The sequence below is a fragment of the Ammospiza nelsoni genome, chromosome 5 (assembly GCF_027579445.1).
Source record: "Ammospiza nelsoni isolate bAmmNel1 chromosome 5, bAmmNel1.pri, whole genome shotgun sequence".
Classification (NCBI taxonomy): Eukaryota; Metazoa; Chordata; class Aves; order Passeriformes; family Passerellidae; genus Ammospiza; species Ammospiza nelsoni.
Window position 1 is genome coordinate 34,481,508 of NC_080637.1, and position 10,953 is coordinate 34,492,460.

The following is a 10,953-nucleotide window of genomic DNA, read 5'->3' on the forward strand; positions in this document are numbered from 1 at the left end:
CTAGAAAAACTATAGACATGGCATAAGCACTTCAAGAAACTGTGGTTTACAAATGGTCAAGTGCTGTTTCTTTTCCTTAAGGAGACTTCCATTTTAGTAGATAAAAGCTCTGATGAGCCTTTCTCCCCACCAAGCATTCTGCAACCTCTTGGTCCTTCCAGCTCTAAGCCAGCCATACATGCATCTTCTCAGAGCTCTTGCAGGTGGCAGGACTGCAGATGCACCATCCTCACAGACCAGTTAGGCAGATTTCTCCTGGTTGCAGCTCCAAAGATAGCAGCAGGATTTTTCCTGTACACTTGTTTCCAGATCTTCCAAGATAGGACATAGTTCAAGAATAAAAGTTCTCCCAGATGGCACTCTGAGTTTTTTTGGAAACAGACAAACAGAAATAAGCAGTTTCGGCAGAAGTGTTTCAAATTTTCAAGTTAAAATTATTTGAAGTTATTAAGCTTCTGCAAATTTGCAGAACACAGAGGAGATTCCAACAGGATCTGTGAGATGTCCGGTAGAAATCTGGCAACTTCCCTGCCACCCACTGCTTCTATGCTGTCCCCTCATTCACAGCACAGAGTGAGGATATCTGTAGGTTGTTCTGCCCTCCACTCTTAGACAATGCAAGCAGCTCCATTCCCATTTCTTGGCTCAAGGCTGGTCCTGTCTCTGATGAACTGCTCCTCAGATTTACACCATGCTGGACATTCCAAATCTCACGATAAGGGATGACTAAAACCCATAGAACTATTTGTAGTTTTCTCACTACTAAGAAAATGGAATAGACTCCAACATGACAAGACCCTTGTCACCAGTTCTGCTGCAGCCAACCAAGGCTGGATTCTGTTTTGAGGAGAGTGGCACAGGCAGCTCTGAGATGTGTTTTTCTAGTACTTCGACTTGGTTACTATTGTCCTGTGCTTGGCTTTCTGTTCTAATTAATTAATTTTTAATTTCACAAAGCAGTTTTGAGGACTTTTTAGTTTATTTTCGTGTGTGTGTTAGATGGCCTCAGTGCTGCAGCAGCAAATAAAAGAACTGGAAGCAGTGCTGAGCTCTGTCAGGATGCATTGTATCAGGGACAAGGAAGGGGATGCTAATGGTTGTTCCTGACATCAGCTTTGCACTGGGCCAGAAGGAGCCAGGACAGACCTAGCCATGCTGAGATCAGGGGATAAGAGGATGGTTTCTCATCATCTTACTGCTTGGGGCCACCAGGGAGGCCTCTGGTCAGTCCCCTGGTGTTCCCTCCTTCCTCAGATCTTGTGTTTGCCTATCACGTGGTGTGGGCCTGTGGCTACCAAAGCCCCTAACCCTGCCACAGAAACAATGGGAGGGGAGAGCTGCACAGATCAGCACACAACTCAGCAGGGGGTTTTGATGAAAAAGGGAGAAATATCAACCAAACAATCTCCTTTTCCTCTTATTCAGAATCAAGTAATAATGATTTGAGTCATATGAGTAATAATGAGTTTGAGTCATATGGGAAAGCACATCTACCACTTGCTTTCAACAGCTCATAGTTGAGTTTGCCATGGGTTTGGTATCTCCACTACCTAAATACTAACTGACAGACATGATTTCTTACATCTATCCACCTGCTATTCTACCAATAAACACCATGAAGGTTTAACATTTATCTTCTTCCTAGTCCAAACTTATTTTCCATGTCCAGGTTATACGTCACCCACAAATTAGTCCACCATTTTCAAAGGATTTAAGGACTTCTACAACAAATAGAAGTATTTAAGAAATTTTTGTCATTCTCCATGTTAAGGAAACTTCCCTGTCAGACCACCCAGAAGCCACTCTGGCAGTCACTCTGGCACCACCCAAGCAGGGACAAGAGCCCCTCCACAGCTACACCTCACAGAGCCACACCAGGTGTCCTTACCAGCTTGACCACAAGTTTCGCTTAGCAGAGTCTCAGACATCCAGCTCCTTAAAATAATTTAAACATGGTGCAATAACTAAATGACAAAATAACAGGTTGAGCTAGGTGCCTCCAAGGAGGGACCCCAAACAGGGGAGCCACTGAGATTTTATACCCCCAGAGTCTCAGGGAAACAAAGTCTGAGGTCCTCAGCTCCTGCTGTGCCTCTGAGTGTGCCATCCCCTGGCTGCACCACAGGCTCCCCTGCCCTTTGTTCTGCAATGGCTTGGCAGCTCACAGCCTCTTGTCTCAGCCTGGGCTCCTGCTCTCAGAGCTCAGCCTACTGCTGGCACAGCAGCTTCACACTGAGATACCTGCACTGAAGGTGTTCCTCAACACAGCATTACCTGCAATAGGCAGTATTAGCGCACTACATCATGTTACTTTTAGGCTATGCTCTGACCAGGGGTTCCCCTGAGCTAAAAGGAGTTGTGCAGGCTCCAGCAGTAGTCCTTCTGCAGCAAGCCAGCTGGGCTGCAGCAGTGATCTCATCATGCTTGACAACTTGCTATGGGAAAACAGGAAACTCATTCTATGTGTAAAGATGGCACTTATTGTTAACATAATTGAAATCTTAACAGTGTAATCAGAGCATCAGTATTAGCACAGATAAAATTATTATGGGAAAAGAGAGAAAAAGTAAATAAAGACTTCTGTTACGGAGAAAAAGATGCAAGAAGAAACTATGCACTTAACATTCCTACACACACATCTGGGTTATTACCTCTTTCTTAGGTGGTGTGCTCAGCCTTCCACTGCCCCCTGGGTCCCAATATTGATGGTTGCACTCTGGGGAATGGGGAGGGATGTGGAAGTTATCTACCACGCAAGTCTGCAGGAGAGAGAAATACAGTGCTGGTGTCAATGGCTTTTTCTTCCTCATGGTGTCATCTACAGACTTGCTGGTGCTGTTCTCAATGCCACTGCCTCTGTCATAAATAAAGATATTGAAAAATTACCATCCCAAAATACTGAGGAAGACCACCATTATGTAGGTGTCCATTTGGACACTGAGCCATTGACTGCAACTCTTTGGGCGTGAGGATCCAGACAATTTCTTATTCATCAAATAATTCATCCCTCAAACCCAAATATCTCCAGTTTAACAGCAAGAATATTGTGTGGGACCATGCCAAGGGCTTTACAGAAGTCCATGTAGATGACATTAGTAGCTCTTTCCTTGTTCACTGACAACATGGTTTGCTCCTGGTTCAGCCACTTTGGCTGTGCTAATTGCCTCCTTGTCATCTATATGCCTTGACATACATTCCAGGAGTATCTGCTCCATGATGTTTCTGGGAACAGAGGTGAGGCTGGCTGGCTGATATTTCCCAGGACTGTTATTTTCACCTGCTCAAAAGCATGGATGTGATGTTTCCCTTTTTCACTGAGTATGGACTTTACCTGACTGCCGTGACTTTTCAAATACAGGTGAAAAGCACCTTAAGTGCTAAATCTGCCAGTTCACTTGTGACTCTGGGATGCACCTCTTCAAGCTCCCCAGATGGTCTCACACGATTTTCTCTTACCATGGGCAAGTCTTCTTTGTCCCAGTTCATGCCTTGAGAGTCAGAGGCTCAAAGTGTGTTGAACCTCAATTGCCATTGAAAACTGAGGCAAATAAAAATTTGTGGTGCATGTTATCCCACAATCAGAAAAAAAATTGTGTAAGCAAGTGAAAATGAAGATTCAGGCATGTCAAGATAAGTTCAGGTAAAGCAAGGCCTGAGGCTTTGTAAACTCACTGCAAAGTCTGTGAGCTGTTTGTAGGAGTGGCAATACTGTATATACAAGGCTGCAGGGCCACACTAAAACAGTCATCTGTGTAACTGAGTGAGTCCAAAAGCATTCCCCCACATAATCATGAATGTACTGAGAGCCTTTTTGTTAATGTAACCCTGCCTGAGAAGATCCAGTTCTCACACATCTCACATATTCACTCGGAAGCACAAATAGCCATTAATCTCAGCTGACTTTACATAGTTTTTGATTCTTGGTGCAATAACACCATCAGTGTCAGAAGGGAATATTCAGGCAATGATTGCACCTCTTGCACACAAGATGCCTCCAGATAAAAGGTCGTACAAAATGTTAGCAAGCTGCATTTACAGGACACACCCTGCCCCTATTAAACCAGGAGAATCCAGGGAGAGTAATTTAAAAATAATGACAATAAAGGTGGTGATGGAGACAACAGCAAGAATGATCTAGGTGGTTTTGTACTTTGCAGTAAACTACTGTCTTTCTGCAAAGATGATTTCTGCATCTGCTAACCTGGGGGCAGCTTTGGTCCAAAGCCTTTGAATTTATGGAGAATAATTTTATAATGATGATGAAGCAGGAGCTAGTTTTCAGTGAAACAGATGATGAGTAAGCTGAAACAAAGCAGTTTTCAAGGAAACACCTCAGTCAAACATGACCTGGTGCAGCCACAGAGGTATAAATTACTTTGCTGGGCTTCTCAACAAAGAGAAATACATAACCACAGGAAGCAAGCACCCCATTTCATGTTAAGAGCATGTTCTTTCTGCTCCTGAGCAGCTCTACAAAGAAAGCATGACCAAGGAAAACCAGTGTGAAGGTTTTCACACTTTTCAGTGGGTTTTATTTTACAGTAAAAAAGGAATAAGAAGTCCCAACCTAGCAGAATTGCCATGGCATGCAAAGCCCCTGCTTTTGTGTCCTCAGCTTGATTCAGCCTCTTGCTTACTCCTCCACTATTGTTAAAAAAGAAGTGAAAGCGTTTGACAAAACACAAAGTAGCAACATGGGAAAGTTGCAGAAGGAAATGTTTTTCATTGCACAGTTTTGCACAAATTTTGGGCTTCTGAAGGAAAGTATGGTTGCTCATTTTAAACCTGCCTGTGCTTGGCCCTCTCTGCACACCCAAGCTTTGAACTTGCAAGACACCGCAATGGCTTTGAAACTGTTCCTTCAAAGCTTTTTCATACATTGCTAAATCAATTTGCCTCTGCTCTTCTTGTCTTTAGCAGTTCAAATGCAGATTTTAATCTATGTTGTTCTTCCTTAAGATGCCCTGTATAAAAGCATATGAGAAAAATGTCCCCCCAAGTTTTGTGGAATTTTACAGAAGGCAATACATTACCTCTGGCAGCAGGAAGACATCTTTTCACTCATTTTCCTTCTGGAGGAGCCAGAGAGCTTAAAACGAAAGTAGCAGGTGGGATACTTTTCCAGCTTTCCTTTTCCCTCCTAAAGAGGGAGCTAAAAAGCTGGATGGGGGGTTTTATTAGGTTTTTTTTTTTTTATATATTAATGTTTAGGGGTTTCTTTCAATTAAGCTCATGGTGTCCTGGGCTGCATCCAAAGCAGCGTGGGCAGCAGGGCCAGGGAGGGGGTTCTGCCCCTCTGCTCTGCTCTGCTCTGGTGAGACCCCACCTGCAGGGCTGCATCAGCTCTGGGGTCCCCAGCACAGGAGGGACATCAACCTGCTGGAGAGAGTCCAGAGGAGGCCACCAAGATGATAAGAGGGATGGAGCACCTCTCCTGTGAGGGAAGGCTGAGAGAGTTGGGTTTGTTCAGCCTGAAAAAGAGATGGTTTTGGAGTCGCCTAATTGTGGCCTTCCAGTACCTGAAGGGAGACCAAAAGATGGAGAGAGGCTTGTTACAAAGGCCTGCAGTGAGAGGACAAGGCATAATGGCTTCAAACTGAAAAATAGCAGACTTCTCATATTAGTTATTAGGAAAAAATTCTTTGCTATGAACGTGGAGAGACCCTGGAACAGGTTGCCCAGCCAAATCATGGGTATTCATCCCTGAAAGTGCCCAAAACCAGATTGCATAAAGGTTTGAGCAACCTGATCTAGTGAAATATATCCCTGTCCATGGCAAGGGGACTGGAATCAATAGACTTTCTGCATGGAAGGTTCTTCACTTAATTTGAAATTGAGTTTATTAAAAATAATATAAAGCAAATTTGTTTAATGGTATTACACATCTGTGTTCTGGGCAATTAATTATCTTTTGCTATTCTGGTACAGAGTCTGGTTTTCATTAATATAGAAATGTGAATGAGGCAAAAAAACTGAAGAAGGCTAATAAAAATATTATCAGTATTTGTTTTGATGATGGTAACATCAGCAAGCCTCATGACCTCTTCTGTGTTTTCCTCTATGCCTTTTGCCAGTTATTTTATACTTTTCTCTTTCCAATTCTCCTGCTGAAGACAGAGGTAATAGCTCCTATTGTGTCCTGTAAAATGTCATGAAACCTGGCAAATCAAACTGCAGCACCTGAATGAGAAGTTTTTATTTCCTCGAACATGTCTGTTAAAGAAAATCTTATGTGTGAGGCACTCAAAATTTAACATCTGGTAAAGAATGGTCAAAGTCTGTGGAATGTTATTGTGGCTCACCTTGAAAGAATTGGCAGTAAAATCAACCACACTTTTAGGTTCCTTGAATAGGACAGTCAAACACTTCCTCTTTCAGGGATGAGACAGGTATCCTGTTATACTCTCTACAAGAATCTTCACACCTTTCTCTAAAAAAAAGGTAGGCTTCAAATGCTTACCTTTCCCGTTGAAATTGCCTGGCTTATGCAAGAGTTGATCGAGCCTATAGTCATCCACAACGACTTTTAGACAATTTCCTATTACTCTGTTGTGGTTTTGCAGGCTGCAAAATCAGCTGAGGTGTTTTAAATCAGGTTTAAAGGAGGCTGAAGGAGCTGAGTGCCTGACAAAAGTTTGCATACTTTACACATTTCTCTGCAAGCAAGGCATTATGGGAAATTATTGAAAAAGTATTATGAAACACAGGCAATAATCTGAGAAATACACTTGAAGTCTTTATTTGTCTGGCAGGGTTAGTGCTGTTAAGATTTTATTTACATTTGGTTCACTACAATATATATTTCTCTCATAGAAGTGATACTCTAACATGAAAATAGCACATAGCCAAAAAAGGTATTGCTTTACTTGATTGCAGAGAAGCAATTTCTGAGTCTAGGCATGGAGTTTATGATATCCTATATCTGTGGCACAAATAACAAAACTTTTAAATTTAAGCATAAGGAGTCAGTTTCTTTTCCATTTTACTGTCTTAAAGTTCCTGTTGCACCTTCACTCTGACCATGATTCAAGGTTTACAGAAGTAAAGGGAATGCTATTCACCAAAATCTGGGGGTACTGGACTGGTCCCTGGTGTGATTAATAGAGATATCAAACTTTTATATAATGTTCAGCAAACCTAAGTATTTGTTGTAGATGCCTTTTTGTGATTAATTAGCACATATACTTGCTGCCACAGAGGTTGCTGGAGACAAAGTCTTGGGGTTTTTTTTCCTCTTTTTGACAAATATATTCCTGTATTGTAACTTGAACTCTACTTGAAGATACCGGATGAGGTTTTCCTTCTGCAGTTCATTTGCCCATCCAAAGCAGCCAAAGAACAAAGGAAGTTTCTTCCTGTGCTTGAAAAGTTATTCCTCATTTGCAGCTGAACTACTTCACTCCAATGAAGTGTAACTATTATGTGTATATACACATTGTATTACATGGTACAATGCACTACCACATACTAGGAAACATCAAGGAATAAGCTCAGTTGCTGGTATGACTATTTGACCATTTGAAAAATGGTCAAAAGCAAAGTAATTGCATTCCCATTCTTTATGTGTATATGAGCTGTCTCAATTGGGGAGTTTTTTATCTTCTACATTATGGGGATTTTACATATTTACAGTTAGATATCTTCAGGTATTTGGGAGACAGGAATGCTGAGCTCACTTTCAAAGGAGAAAAAAAATGTCACCCTCAGCATTTCTCATCCCCTTTGGCTGGCAAAGCCAGTTCCTGTGATCAGGTGGCAGCTGTAGTTAGTTTCACATTTATACAATTTTATGGTATGTTTTCCTGAGGAGGAACTTAAAATTAAGCAGTCTTATCAAGCTAGAAAAATTGTCACCTGCCCTTGCACTTTGTCTACTGTGTTCTGAGCTCCTGCAGGCCCTAATGTCTCGTCTGTCATATGCACTTTCTGCTGGCTCAACTGATCTGATATCAGCTCCTTAAAATCATCATGTCATTCATCTTCATGTTGTGCCATGGTCAAGCTTGCTGTTGCTCCTCAGCTTATCATGGCTATGTTTTCCACAAAGCCAGTGGAAAAATGCTGCAATGCTTCAAAAAATTTGGTAAGCAGGCGAACTGATGCCACCTGGAAAAGGGAAGATATGATTGTTATGAAATCCTGTTTTCCAGAAGGTGATGGGATGAATTGCTGGTACCTTACAAGTAACCAAAACAGACTACTGGGATTTTCTGAGTTTAGATTCTCATAGTCTGCAGTGGGGCTGCATAAGGCAGCTGCTGGCACATTGTAGTTGCCTTTGGCTGAAAACTTCATTGTAGTTAGTCCCCGAATCCCTCATCTCTGTGCTTGCTGGTGTCATCCAGTTGGATCAGGTGTTCTGCCTGAACAAGAACCTGAGATGAAACCTTTCACACTCCTTCCCTCTGTGATTAGTTTGGAAGTCATTTGAAGGAGCTTATATCCTGCAGGACAGTGACTGAATTCCCTGGTTGTCTCCTGTTGCTGCACAAATTCCTGTCCCTTCAAAGATGGGTGTGGAAAGGCAGGGACAGGCTGGTCCCCAAATGCAATTGCTTGGATCAGTCTTGTGACATCTATTATCAATTTCATTTGGGAATAACTTAGATGGATATTTGTGTGGTGTGGGTTTGTTGGGGTCTTTTTTTACACTGCAAACTGAATTAATAGTATTTGCCTTCATAAATATTGTCATAATGAAATTGCTAAGTATTTTTTGTTGAGGTCCTGAAGACAAGACTGCTGAAGTAAGCAAAGTGGTGAGTTTTAAGAATGAGTAATAGATGACTTGGTGTATGAAGACAGATAGCTTTAAACACAGAAGATGATGTGAGGAGGGGAAAAAACAGCCCAAAGAGCCATCAGAGAGGCCAAGGGCAGTGTGATTAAGGCTGAAAGAGGGATTAATGAAAGCAGAATTGTGATGACTCAACAGTGCTGCTTGTCCTCTGCCACTTGGAGGAGGACACCGCCCAGCTGTGGCACTGGCAGTGTTCCCATAGCGGAGCAAGGAGATCTGCAGCCTCAGGGACAGCCTGGGATGCTTGAAGCCTAAGCTTCTCCCAAAGAGCAAAGAGGAACTCTCTGTAATACTTGCACCCAGCGCTGGTGTCTGAGCCTGAAGTTAGAAAATAGCTTTTTTAGCTCTAAGAGCTCAGCTTGTGGTTTTTGTATGAGGCCTCACACGGAAAAACACCTCTTTGCCCTACCGGAAAGAAGGAATGCCCCTGGTTGAACTTTTAGCTCTCTGTGCCAGTGGTCCCACCAACCCTAAGAGAGGCATGTTACAGGGTAATAAAACAAAAACCTAATTTTTCTCTGCAGTTTTAACTTTTTCTGCCATATGTCTTCCTCCTTGTGGGAATTTCAGCAGAATGTGTGGTGTCCTTTGGAGCTACGGTACACATTTTTTTCTGAGACTCACAGGCTCAAAAACCTGTGCTAGCATCAGGCAATTTTGTTTCCTGTCATTTATTACCCTGTTAGTGCAAACGCCTTTTTTTCTAAAGCACACAACTTGTGGTCAGCTGCATCTGGTACTACTACACAATTACGGTAAATTTACATTTTACCAGCTGAAATTTCCTGTAAGCCTTCTGTGGGCTAGAAATATAAAATGAAACTAAGCAAACACAGTCTGACAAATGAGAAATATTATTTTATTTTATTTTTTTTGTTTGTTTTTTTTTAATAACAGTATCTGGACTGACTGCTGTCCTACCACAACTCCTGACAGGAGTGAAAAAAATCATACAGCAAAAAATTATTTTCAAGATATTTGCAGACATTGTCCTCTGTCACAATAAACTCTGCACAGGCTTATGGGTGGGAATGTTTCTAATGAACAGTCAATTCTGAAGGAGCTTGCAAAAGGTCTGTTTTACTCTGTAGTCTTCTAAGCTGTGCATAAGAACAAGAACATCATCATTTCTTTCTTGCATTTTCGCATTAATGTGTGAAGACATAGTCCCCAAGGCCAATCGGTTTTGCTTTATTTGAGTTAAACTGAAGTGATTGCTGCCATTAGGAAGTATCAATAAGTGTTAAATATTATATGTAGCTGAAACTTTATTTTATAGGGCCTTTATAAATTTATTTATAGGGCTTCAGCTATGACTGGAGATTTCTGACGAGATATGTGCAATCAATTGTGTTGGTGATGAAAATTATGGGTTTCCTCCTTTCAAAGAGAAAAAGGAAGGTGATCAGTAGTAGCATCCATATTTGCTGGTTATTCCTTTGTAAAATTCTTTCCCATGTCCATGTGTTTGCCATCCAAAAGAGAGGAGAATTCAGTTTGTTCAACTATTTGTTCTCCATTGACTGCAAACACAAACATATGTGCATTTTTTTTTCCTCAGCTGACAAGCCTTCCTCAAGCTGATCTTTCATAATGAGGCGTTGTGCTGATCCAGGATGGAGTCAGAAGTTACTGAACCTTGCAGCCACCAGGCAGGCTGAGCACTCTGCCCTCCTCAAAGGCTGAATCCAGAGGGCTGTCTTGACTAAGTTTGTGCCCAGGCTGGCTGATGTAAAGAGACTTGAGGACTTGCCATTCAATTCTGAGTGGCTCTTCATGCCAAACTGTGTGGTATGTGATGATTCAACAATCACCTGTGTGAGCTTTCTGTGGAATTGCAGAAGTCAGTACAGACTGACTTCTATATACAGGTGCTATATAGTCCCACATTTCTGCTGAACAATTTGCTTTAGTTTGGAGGAAATTGCTCCTGCAGTGCAGAGGTACCAGGGAACACTGCATGTTTTCTTCAAAGGGCCTCGTGTTTTGGGCTAGGATAGCAAAAAGTTGTGCAGCAAAGGCACTGGCGACACTTTGACCCAGCTGACAGCAGTGAAGAGAAGGAAAAAATACTTTTTTCTTGGGTGTACTTGTTCATGTTTCAGATATCTTTCCAACGTGACCTTTTGAATCTGTTTACACATCCCACACAC